General features: G+C 67.9%; 1 protein-coding gene across 1 annotated transcript in view; it reads right to left on the minus strand.

Annotated features, from left to right (window-relative positions):
• CPLX2 (complexin 2) overlaps window positions 1–11588 on the minus strand; it is a 17304-nt gene extending 5716 nt beyond the window's left edge. The window contains exons 1-2 of the mRNA XM_067304699.1: window positions 11559–11588; window positions 5910–6009 (exon numbers count right to left, since the gene is read on the minus strand). The gene's annotated coding sequence lies outside the window, so the exon portion shown is untranslated. The remainder of the gene's footprint in view (window positions 1–5909; window positions 6010–11558) is intronic.
• Window positions 11589–12108: the final 520 nt, after the last annotated feature.

The raw sequence follows: 12108 nt of genomic DNA on the forward strand, positions 1-12108 counted from the left end.
GCATGGGGGGGGGGGTCCTGTGTGTCTCCCTTCGTGGCCTCGGCTCCAGGAGCAGCCACGCCGCCGGCGCAGCAGAGCCCGCCGAGGGGCAGAGTCGGTGCCTCCTAATTAATCCAGCCCTGGATTATTAAAAACAAGACGAGGCCTTTGCAAATCAGATTAGTGGAGCTCTGAGGCAGGCTGCGGCGGGTGCCTACTAGTTAATGCCGAGGCTCTGGGAGCACCGGCCCTGTGGGGACCCTCGCGGCTCCGGCTGGGAGAGGTGCTGCAGGGGGCCCGGGTGGGGGGCTGTTTCGGAGACCCCTGTGCGCGGGGTGAAAGCTGCAGGGAGCTGGGAAGAGCGGGTCCGGCCTCAGCCGCGCTCGCGCACCCCCCGGCTCTGAGCGGGTCCGGCGGTGGGAGCGGCGCGGGGCTGGCAGGGCGCAGGGGAGCTGCGACACGCGCGTGCGAGCCCCCGACCACCACGGGGGACACGGCACGGGCAGACCCTCGTGTTCGCTCCTCAGCGCCAGCTCCTGCCCAAATTCACGGCCACCGCCAAGGACGAGTCCTGGCACGGGGAGAAACGCCGTGAGGACGTGGCCCTCCCACTCAGACCCTGTTCATGCCTCCCCAAATACCCCCCCCCCCCGCCCCAAGCGCAACCCATCTCCAGCCCGCGGCTCCCTCCAGGGCTCAGCCTCCTTCCACCTTGGCATCTACTAACAGCTAAATTTCCCACCCCGATGGAAAAAAAGATTCTTGCCCTCGCCCCCGGCCCAGCTCGGGCTCCTAACGCCCTCGCTGAGCCCCAGCGGCCTGGCTGCCCCCCGCGGCCGTGCCGCGTGGGCGGTGGGACAGCTGCTCGTCCCATCCATACGTCTGTCCATCCGTCCGTCCGTCCGTCCGTCTGTCCTGCGGCAGCCCTGCTCCGGGCGCTGACGTCAGCGCTCCCGGCAGCCGGGCGGTGGGCGGGCGGCACCGCTCCTATTGTATTAAAAATAATACAGCGGAGCGCAAATTCATTACAGATAAGTGTGACAGCCAGGAGGAATTAACGAGCCCGTCTCTTAGCGCCTGACAGACGCCTCCTTTTGTTCCTGGGATGGGTCCTTGAGTCTTTCAATCTTTGGAGATGCCTTGGCTCATCAAGCGCATCCTCCCCCAGTAGCTTCCAGTGTGCCTGGGGGTCTGGTCCCAGTAGGAGCTGCGGCAGGGCCAGCAGGGCCATCCCGCGTGCCGGAGCCCAGCGGCGGAGCCTGGCCTGCCCTCGCCGGGGCTCGGTGGCCGGCGCCTGCTCAGGAGCGCTGTCCCCAGGGGGGTGCGGGACCCCGCGGCGGGGCGCCCGGGGGGGGGGGGAGGTGGGCGCCGCAGCCCCGCCGCTCGCGGCCCCCGTTCCTGCTGCTGCGAGAAGCACGAGGCTCGGGCGAGCCGCGGCCAACCGCCCCGGCGCTCCAGCTGCCGGTGCCAGCACAGCAACCGCAGCAGGCGGCTGGCGGGCGCCCAGCTCTGCCCCGCGGGACGGGCGCCGGGGTCTGCCCGCGAGCCGGGGGCGCCCGCCTTTGCTGCCGCTCTGCCACCCCATGGGCCCCCCACAGATGCTCCCGGGATGAGGAGCGCAGGGCAGGAGGGTCCTGGAGCCGAGCTCCTATGTTTGGAGGATGTTCCCAGGGCCGGGGCCTCGTGCCTGGCACGGGCAGCGCTCAGTGCGCCAGCGCTGGCCCGGCTCCGCTCCGCAGCCCGGCGGCAGCAGTCCCGGGGCGGCGTGACTCACGGGTGCCTGCGTGGAGCCGGGCAGGAAGGGAAGGGAAGGGAGAGGAGGGGGGCAGCGCCGTGGCCAGATGGAGGAGGAAGTGCCCAGTGCTGCCAAGTCCTGCAAGTCGCCTCCGTGCCGGCTCGTGGGGGCAGCGCGGCAGGGATGGAGCCAGCGCCGGTGCCAGGGCCCTGGCAGTGCTTCGCTCTGCTCCCACTGGTGCCTGGGGAAAGGGCACGGGGCCGGCTGTGGCTGCGGCATCGCCAGGCACACCGGGGGGGCAGCTCTCCACCGGCAGCGATGCCATCGTCCCCAGACCCTGCACCCCATGCAGGGACCTTGCAAGGTCCCAGCTGCCGTGGGCAAAGCTCCCGGGTGGAGCCGGGCTCGGCTCAGCCTGGGGGACCCTCGTGCCTGAACGCTTGCACCCCTCCCTGCCGCACCGCAGCTGCCCTGGCCGGCTGCTGCCCATTAGCACAGGGCAATTATTTTATTTATTCCTTCCCCCCGCGCAACCCGATCTTTGCAGAAAATAATTATTGGCCCTCCTCATCTCACCAAGGGATTAAAAGTGGTTAACTTCATTTCCACAGGCTTTGTTAGGCTGGTTTTCCCTCGGCTGCTGCACAAGGCGATTTCCACAGTGCCACTTAGGCCGCTTTTATCAGGTTGTCTTCTGGAGGTAATTGGGTTTTTCAGGAGCCTGTTTAAAATTCGCAGCCCAGCCTCTTAAACAAAACAAAAACAGCAGCGGGGAGAAGGGGAAGAGGCAGCACAAAATACGCAGCAGCTGCAGCCTCAGAAGAGCGTCCCTCTTGGGGCCGGCCCCCGGCAGCGATGGGGACGGGGACAGGCGCCGCAGTGCCACGCCGGAGCCGGAGCCGGAGCCGGAGCCTCCTCGCGCAGCAGCCGAGCACGGTCGGGTCGCGGCGGAGCGGAGCGCAGCGGAGGCTGCCAGCCCCGGCCCGCGGGGACAGCGCGACGCGGGGACGCTAAACGTGCCCGTGGGACATGCCGGCGGGTTGATCCCTCCTTCCTCCGACAGCCTCCAATGCCGGGTGCCGGCGCGGCTCGTACCCCTCCGCGGTGCTGGGGCCGGCCCCGAAGCACGCCGCGAGCCCACGCGGGGGCCGGGCCCGTGGGACCAGCAATGGGCCAAATCCACCCCCCTCCCCGGAGCAACTCTCGCAGCATGTCTTCTGCCGGCCCGATGCTGGGAGAGGGAATAACCTTCCCCTGCCCTCGGCACGCTGGGCGAGACTCTGTCCCTGATAAGAGCCAGCGCTTAATTTTAAAAATCGGCGACCGGCAGCTCCTGGAAAACAGCACCGCGGGGCCGGTGGGCTGAGTCGCCCGGCGCAGCCTGGCCGCGCTCCCCTCCCCGTCCCCGGGGATTGATTTCTGGTCGGGCGAGCAAGTGCCATTTCCCTGTTTTGCTAAGGAGCTGGGAGGCAGGCAAGGAGGAGGAGGAGGAGGAGGAGCGGGGGGGCCTTGCTCTCCCGGGCCCCGATCTGCCCGAAGCGTGGGATCTCCTCCCCACCGACGCGCAGGCATCTTCCTACCCCAACTACAGACGACGCGGGTATTTGTACAGAAGGTGCATAACACGCGTGCACCCTCCTTCCCGGGGCAAAGCAGCAGGATCCGGCCCTGGGGGAATTCCCGGGTGCCTCCCTAGCAGCGGGCTTTGCTGGCTGGACGGGGGAGCCTCCTGCCCGGCTGCCCTGCCTGCCCTGCGCCGCGCACAGCAAAGCGCCCCTGCAACCAGAGGGGCTCCGTGCCGACGGCAGCGGCTTTTCCTGCTCCTCTGCATCACCGTTGCAGACCCGTCGGCACCATTATCACGAACCCATCAGCATCGCTACCGCAGGCCCCCCGGCATCACTAGCACAGACCCCTCTGCCCCCTCTCGCCATGCTCCCGCGCCCCGGGGCGGGCGGCTGTGCTGGGTGCCCCCAGCCCCTCTCCCTGCCCGCGGCGGGCGCCGGCGGGTCCGGCGCTGCCCGGCTCCATGCTGCCGGGGCGCAGTGTGGGCCGCGTTGTAGGTGGTGCGGAAGATGCTGCACCAGATGGTCGGCGGGGCCGGATCGCGGCACCGCACGCAATTAGGGATGCGCGCGTCCCCCGGGGGGCTGCTTGCAAGAGCTGTTTGTAAACTGGTGCCTGCACAGCCTGAGCAAGCGCCTGGCTCGTCCCGAGGCCGCGGGCGCTCCAGGGCTGGGACCAAGGGGGGCCGGGGAAGGAGGGGACCAAGCTCCCAGCTGTTCTCCTGCACAGCAGCATCCCCAGAGGGTGCGAACGCTCCTGGGAGCGCTTCATCTTCCAGAGCTCCCTGTAAAGGAGCCCAGCTCTAAACGTGTGCGAAAGAGAGTGACAGAGGGGCCCAATCTCCCAGCGAAAGGGCCCACAGGGGTAGGGACCTATCTAAGAAACGCGCAGCCTGGCAGCGCCTCCGTCGCTGCACAGTCACAGCTTGGCTTTGCTGCTTGTGCTCCATGCCCTGCACGGGGAGCTCTGCCTGCGCAGGGGGCCGGCAGCTGCCGCCGCTGCCAGGGACGTGCAGAGCCCGGGGCTGGCCGCGTCCTCACTCTGCGCCGGGCTGCAGCACACCACCGCGCCGCAGCTGCCCCGGCGGCGGCGGTGACGGAGCCTCGCGGCCGAGCGCTGCAGTGGCGACTCCCGGGCCGCGCGGCTCCCGGAGCGCAGCGTGCGTCCGGTGTCTCTGTGCCGTGCATTATTAAACAGAGCCACTGCAGCCCCTCGCTGCTTCTCCCGGCTTGGCTGCGCAGGGAGCGGCTTGGGGGAACCGCGGTTCCTCTCTGCAGTCTCAGGCGGGAGATTTAGGCTCGCTGCAGGTACGGCTCATTCCCCTAAGCGGTTTATGACCCCTCAGGTTATTCCGGCAGCCGCTTCCCACCCCTCCAGCCAACGCGGGATGAGTTCCAGCTCCCCATAAAAAGCCACCGTGCATTCAGCCGCGGTGCTATCACCTACACTGCTTTCTCCTGCCCACACAGCAGGTACTTATAGCACTTACATCCCCGACGCCGTACATAAAGGCGCACTTGCGCGCAGTCCACCGCATCAGTAGTGAAGGCAGGCACGCGCACCCGCGCAGCTCTGCGGGGCAGGCGGGAGCGGAGCGGGGAGCCCCCGCGCCCCGGCACGGCCGCCCCGTCCTCCCCACGATCGCCGCTGGGGAAGCGGCCAGCCCAAGCAGCGGAGGCGGCCGGGATGGTGCTGGGAGCGGGTGCCCGAGGCCCCCTGCAGCCCCTTTCACGGGCTCGGTGCTGCAATGGGAATTGGGCGCCTGCTCCCTGCAGAAAACCTCGTGGGGGTTATAGCCATCCCCGGGGCACCGGGGGGGAAAGGCGCAGAGCACGGGTGCATGCTTCACTCCAGATTCGGCAAACAGGCTGCAGCAGCGGGACCCAGGCATCCGAGCGCCAGTCCCCTCCAGCGGCAGCTCCCCGCAAGTTAGACCTCCGGTCCCCAACTCTCCTGGGGTTCGACCTCCGCCTCGTGCTGACGCAGCTCTTGGCTTTGTTCAGGTCCCACAAACCCAGCCTTCCCCCTGGCCTCTCTCCAGCGGCAGCACGGCCAGGACGGAGACCCCGGGGCGGTTTATCCCCCGCAGCCACCTCCGGCGAGCACCCTGCTCGGCCGAGGCCGGAGACCGGGGAGGGAAGGTGCATCGGGGGCACCAGTGACGGCTGACCCTGCTCTGCCCAACCTCCCAGCCCAGCCAGGGCAGAGCCCCATCTTCCCGGGCGAGAACGGCCCGCCGGAGAGGGGGTTCACGAGCCGAGATGCCCCAAACCCCGGGTGACGGAGCCGGCTGAGGGCCACGACGCCGGCGCCTCTCCAAGAGCTGCTGGGGCCCCGGCCAGGAAACGACCGGCGCCTGTTTTCTGCGGGGTTTGGCTCAGACCCTTCCCACCTGGGCGCTTGCAAAGGCGAAAAAAGCCTGGCCTGGCCCCCCGCTCACCACCACCCGCCACGCTCCCCAGGCAGGACCGTGCCCCGAATCCGCCCGGAGGAGCGTGCCCGAGCTGCTGCCCCGCTCCCGCGGCATCCACCCGCCGCGGCTCCCGCGCCGCCGCAACCCCCCGGCCGGCTGCGCCGCGTCCCCCCTTCGCCGCAGCGTCGCGGGCAGCCCCGGGCCGGCGCCGCCTACCTTGGTGCGAGCAGCGCCGGGCGTCCGCTGGCTCCAGCGCCTAGGGCAGCGGGGCGAGGGCCTGGCGGGGGCGGCTGGGCATCTCAGGCAGCGCGGGGCCCTGCGGGAGACAGGCGCAGCGGCGGGGTTAGCGCCCGCGCACCCGCCGGCCGAGCCCGCCTGGTCCCCGGGGCGCCACGCTGCGCCCGCGCCGGGGCCCCGCGACGAGGCGGAGAGGGACGAAGCGGAGCGAGCGCGGCCGAGGCCACCGAGCTGGCCGGGGCGCGGGGGGCACCAGGACCGGCTGCGGGATTATCCGCTCCGGGCCAGAGTAGGTGAAGGAGCATCTAATTGCTGTCTACATGGGCTTAATGAGATGCTAAACCACGGAGGGCTGCTGCCCTCTGCCCCCTGCCCCCAGGAGGGGTCCATGCCATCCCTGCTGGCAGCGTGGGCCAGGAGCAAGGCGCTGCCAAAGCCGGCACAGACGGGAGCCTGGCGGGGCCGTGCGGATAGCGGCGGCCTCCGTGCAGGTGGCACGGCTCCTCGGGGTGGAGGGCTCCTCTCTCGGACTGGGGACAACGCCACCCCGGCTGCTGGCCGAGGTCTCCCGGCCGCCTCTGCGTACGCACGGCAGTTTGGATGCCTTCATTAAATATTTACAGGGCTCTCAACAATCTGAGGGTTTTAAAATTTCATATTAAGTCTGCGTTCCTCAGCTTTTAAACGATGAATTTCTTTTTTAGAGAACGTAATTGCAAGTTAAAACAAGCAGGCAAACAAAAGCCCTTACAAAGTCTTTGCAAGCTGAGAAAGCCTTTTCCTTCCTTCCAACTTCAGCTGAATGTCAGGAAGCTTTTTTTCTGTTTTTCTTTTTCTTCCCTTGTCCCTTTCCTGAATGCCCTTGAAACCCTCCCGACAAGCTCGGGGAGACATGGGCGATGCTACCTGGGCTCTCCCAAGCCCCCTGGGCTCTGCGAGCTGGCTCCGGGCAGTTTTTATACAGGTGGGCGATGCCCAGGCTGGCCCAGAGCTGCCTCCTCCGTCCCACCCTTGCAAGAGCATTGCTTATCCCAGGAACCTCCCGGCTATTCCCGCCACCGCCTTCCCCCCCCAAGCAGCCCCCGGGGCCAGCGCTGGCTTTTAGCAACTCTAAACACCCCAAAGGGGCCCCTAAACAGCCCCTCGGGGAGCGGGGCTGTTGCGGGGGTGTTTCCTGGGTGAAGGAGGATCCTGGGGAAGTCACAAATTGATCCTGACTCGCGACAAGCGCTCCGCCACCACGCTGGGGAAGGAGGGAGGGCTCGGCAAATTGCAGATAAACAAATGACCCAAGGGAGCCAGGGCAAAACACGATTAAACAGCGACAGCGGAGGAGCACGGGCTCTAATGGATGGAGCCTGCATTTTTAAAAGCATTAGAAAGCCAGGAAGAGCTGTCCTGGTCCCGGAGGTGGGAGACAACATCAGCCCGGCCGGTGCAGCGCTCGCTGGATTTGGGGAGGGAGCAGGCTGCGCCCCGGCGTTGAGCTTTCGCAAGGACGAATTGCCGCGCTGGCAGCCAGCCCCCGGCACCACGCACGGCCCCACGGCGCTGGCGTGGGGACGGGTCCCAGGAGCCCCCATCCTGCAGGGGACGAGCGGGGTGCGACGGCCGATCGCAGCAGTGGAGGCTGCCCCGGGCCCCCCGCGCTCTGCTGGGGCTGGGGGCCGCGGGAAGGGACAGAGGGCCACGGCAGGACCCCCGAGGAGACCCCGGCAGGTGGCTGTTTCCCTGGGAAACACTGCTAAAAGCTCAGCCTAAAACGGGCTCAACAGCAGCATGAAGGTGACCTTTGCTGGGGACGCCTGCTGCCTGCGTCGGGATGCGGGAAGCGGCGAGAGGGGGCTAGGACGGGCTGGAGAGGCACGGTGAGGATGCGCGGCTGGGGGGGGGTGATTCCCACCTACAGCCCGGCGCCGAGCCGGGCTGGGCAGGAGCCATCCCCCGCTCTGCCAGACATGCCGCAGGGTGTAAATCTGCCATTCACCTTCCCTGACAGGCCAGAGCGTGGGAAGAGCGGGAGGGACGCCCTGCCTGGGTGCGCCAGCAGCCTGAGAAGGTGCGGAGGGTCCCCGAGACGCTGCTCGGCGAGCGCAGCATTGACACAGCATTTTTTTCTGGGCCGGACAGAAGGGTTTTTCCCTGCCGTTGCGATGGGCAGGGCCTGCCGTTATCCCGAAGAGGCGTCTCAGCTGGCCGGTTCATGGGGATGGATAGCTGCACTCGCTCACACTAACGATCCGTCCGTCCTGGCAACCGGCCGCCGGGAGCAGAGCCGACGTAAAGAGCGTGAGAAAGAGCAGAGCAGGGCGGCCCGCGCCAGGACGGGCCCAGCTCCGGCAGCCCCGCTCCCTGGGGACGCGGCACCCACCAGCAGGGCGATCTTATCCAGCTGAAGGATCTGCACACAGTGTCCAGGGAAAGGTTAATGCCCAAGATGAGTCCATTAGCGAGTGCACAGCTCTTCCACTTCGGCACCTCCTGCTCGTGGCACCCTGCTTTTCCAGCCGACCTTGTCCAGCTGGTGACATTCCTGTATTTCAGAGTCACTTAGGCAGTCCGGCCGGGGAAGGGAGGGAGCAGCGTGTGCAGGGCAGGAGGCTCTGGACCACGTCTCGGCATGCTTCTTACAGCCTGCTACGCGCCATCCTGTCTCTCCGCGCCGGGACACAAAAGGCTCGGGGTGTCGTGCCATGCCTGGCAGTCCCTGGAGCAATCGCGGGCAGAGCCCTGCGTCTGAGCGACCCCGTCACATGTCCCTGCTCCCTTCAGCCTCTCCAGCCTCCACGCTTCTTGCGGATCTCACTTTGTCCCGCGGCCAGGCTGGAGCTCTGGGCTCGGCAGTGAGGGGACGCGCTGGCCAAGGCAAGGAGCCGCTCGGAGATGTTAGCATAAGAGCTTTGGGGCCACCAGCACCCACCGCACACAAGAGCCGAGGTCCGGGCCCTGGCCGCGGCTCCCGGGCGGCGAGAGGCAGGACAGTGGCTCAGGATGGATTTGCAGCTGCGTTCCCAGGTGCAGAGCCGCGGCCCCGGCAGCCTGCAGGGAAGGGCTAACCTGCACGGACGTTTCACAGCTGCGATGCACCTGATCGGGGCTCGCTCCTGAGCCAGCACGTGCCACCGGAGCTGGCGGCAGGGCCAGGCCAGCCCAGGGTGCTCCCGGCAGAGAGGCACCGACAGCAGAGACTCAGCACCACTGGGAAAAGCAAGTCTCCGCAGAGCTGTTGCCTCAGCCTCCCAATCTATTCCTGCCAGCCGCGGGCTGGGTCCTGCAGTGCTGCTCAGAGCATTTTTCCCTCGAAAGCTCTCGCTGCCAGCCCAGCCAGGACCGGCCGGGGTCATGCAGTCCCTGGGCTCCGTCATTTGATTAAGATGAATGACGTTTCTGAGCATTTTGTGAGTATTTCACTGGAAAGCTGCAGGGAACAGCTGAGGGGAAGGACCCGGGCGGACTGGCTGGTTACAAGAGGACCAGGCACCTGCAGGACAAAACAGCATGGAAAAGGCAGCCGGGGCTCCTGGCACGTCTCAGTGAGGTACCAGCTGAACCAGCAAAATGCCAGAGCCAGGGAAGATGGCCAGGAAGTCCCTGGCTGGGAGAGGCGTGCGGTCCAGGCCTGTGTGGCCGGGAGCGCCCCACGGAGCTGGGAGAGGCGGAGGGGAAAGCTCCTGGGACGCAAGCGGAAGGAGCGCTCACGCGAGAGCGCCCGCGGGAGCGCGGCTTGTTTACCCTGGCTCAGCAGCCCTGATTGCTCTCTATAAATATACCAGGCGAGTAAACACCAGGGAGGGAGAAGGCGCGTTTAAACTCGAGGATGATGCTGGCATAAGAACAAATGGGAAGGTTTGGCCAGGAATAAACCGAGGCTGCAGACGAGGAGACGGATCCTCCGGCCACGAGCGCGGTCCCCGCTCCGGAGCGGCCTCGTGGCGGCAGTTGGGCTGTTGGGAGAGCATGTGATGCCCGAGCACTGGAGCTCCTCGGCGGAGGGAAAGCCAGCGGCTGCGCCGCAGTGACTGCGCCCGCCTGCGAGCCACCGGCTGGGTCTCCTGGCCTGCGCTTCGAGAGCCGGTGCATGCGCGCGGGTACGTCGGCATCCAGCTGCGAGCGGCGGCACCGGCTCTTCCCTGGACGGCTCCTCCCCAGACAGACAGTTTGTACCTGAGCTCAGCTGGAACTTCGCAGCTCTGGTGCTAAAATCGTGATTGGAAACTCGATGAGGCTTCCCTCCTTTCCCAGATAAAGCAGGACGGGGCCTGGCTCGCTCCGCCTGGCAGCAGGCTGCTACAGAAACACGGGGAAGAGCTAAGGTGCGAACCGCAATCATCCTCCAGCTCTGCGAGGTGTTAATAGCTCTGTCTAGTTGGGGTCATTTCAATACTAATGTCATCGTGCAAGGCAATCGAAGAAACAAACACTCAGCCCACAGCCAAGGGAGACTTCGAGACATTTTTCTGCGTCAGTTTGTCTCAGCTGAGCTCTCCCCGGCTTCCCCGGGAACACGCAGTGCTGGTACGCCAGGAGCGGTGCCAGCGGCCGCGGCCCCAGGCAGAGCGCCCTGTTTCTCCTGGCCATGCTGGAGCTGGCACAAGTGCCCCTCGGGCTCGTCCCAGGGCCCTGCAGCCTCGGCGGGGCACGAGGGCTGGTTTTGCAGCGTGAACACCTCTCTGCTCCCTCCGCCTCGATCCATCCTTTGCTTTCATGCGTTTGCCAATCCTGGGACCTCCGCCTGACTCAAATTGCTCAGGGTCCTTCACCGACCTCAGCCAGAGGCTGCCACCACCTCCAGAGTCCAGCTGGGTGCACAGAGCAGCTCAGCTCCGTCCTGAGCAGAGGTCCAAGCCCTGCTTTGCTCCTGTGAGTCACCACGCTGACTGCCTCGGGCAGCGGCTGCCCGGTCACGCTCGTGCCATGTGGGTGGCACTGCTACGGTGGCGTGCTGCCAGGCCTGGCTCAAAGCGGGCCACCTGCCCCGTGTGCTGCAGACACGGCAGCGAGAGGGGCTGGAGCCCCTCGAGGGCACCGGAGGGACCACGAAGGCACAGTGCAGCGGGGAGAGGGGCTGGAGCCCAGGGGTTAGAGGACCATGGAGAGACGGTGCAGTGGGGATGGTCCACGCGTGGCTGGCCTCAGATGAAGGAGGGATGGATGAGGGAGACAGGGGATGGGAAGGAGCAGGAAGAGTGTGGCGGGGTACCCGGCTCCCCAGTGCAGAGGGCTGCGAGGGAGCCTCCGCCGGGTGCAAGCGAGGGCTGGCAGAGGGGCCCAGGCTGCCTCCCCCCCGCTTGGAGAAACCCCCACGCGAGCGATGGCCAGGCAGCGAGAGGGGAGCGGCGAGGCAGAGCCCGGGAGGGACGCAGCCATCCCCGGCCTCGGCCCTGCTGGGGGCCGCCGGGGAGGCACCGCTCAGCCCTGCATCCCGCATCCCGCATCCGCATCCCGCCTGCCGCAGCCCCGCGGCCGCCGCCCCGTTACATAACCCGGCAGCCCCGGGAGGCACGGCGGGCCGGTGCCCGTGCCCGTGCCCGTGCCCGTGCCCGTGCCCGCCCGCCGGGCCCGGCCCCCCCGGGCTCTGCGGCACGGCGAGCCCGCCCCCGGCCCGGCCCGGCCCGGCCCCGCACCCACCTGGCTCGGCTCGGCTCGGCTCGGCTCGGCCCGGCGCGGCTCCGCTCCGCTCCGCCCGTCCGTCCGTCCGCCCCCGGCGCAGGGAAGCAGCCGCCGCCGGAAGGGAGGCGGGAGCCGTAACGGCGGGGGGGGCCCGGTGCTGGCTCCCCCTCCGCCGCCGCCGCCGCCCGGCCTCCGGGCGGGGCCGGCCCCGCGCCCGCCCCCCGCCCGCCCCGCCGCCGCCCGCGCCTCGCTCCCCGCCCGGCAACTGCCCCGCTCCGCGGCGATTCCCCCCCGCACCGCACCGCACCGCACCGCACCGCACAGGTGCCCCCCGGTACCCAGCCGCTCCCCCCGCCCGCTGCCTGGCCGCGTCCCCCGGCACCTGGCAATTGCCCCCGTTGCCTGGCCACCCCCCACCCCCCGGGATCCAGCATTTCCCCCCGTAGCCGGCAATTGCTCCCCCGGTTCCCAGTCACCCCCCTCCCTGGTTCCCGGCCCTGCCCCTGGTGTCCAGTAATTGCCCGGGTGCTTGGCCATGCTGCCGAGGACCCAGCAATTCCCCCCCGGG

This window comes from Apteryx mantelli, chromosome 14, assembly GCF_036417845.1.
Source record: "Apteryx mantelli isolate bAptMan1 chromosome 14, bAptMan1.hap1, whole genome shotgun sequence".
Classification (NCBI taxonomy): domain Eukaryota; kingdom Metazoa; phylum Chordata; class Aves; order Apterygiformes; family Apterygidae; genus Apteryx; species Apteryx mantelli.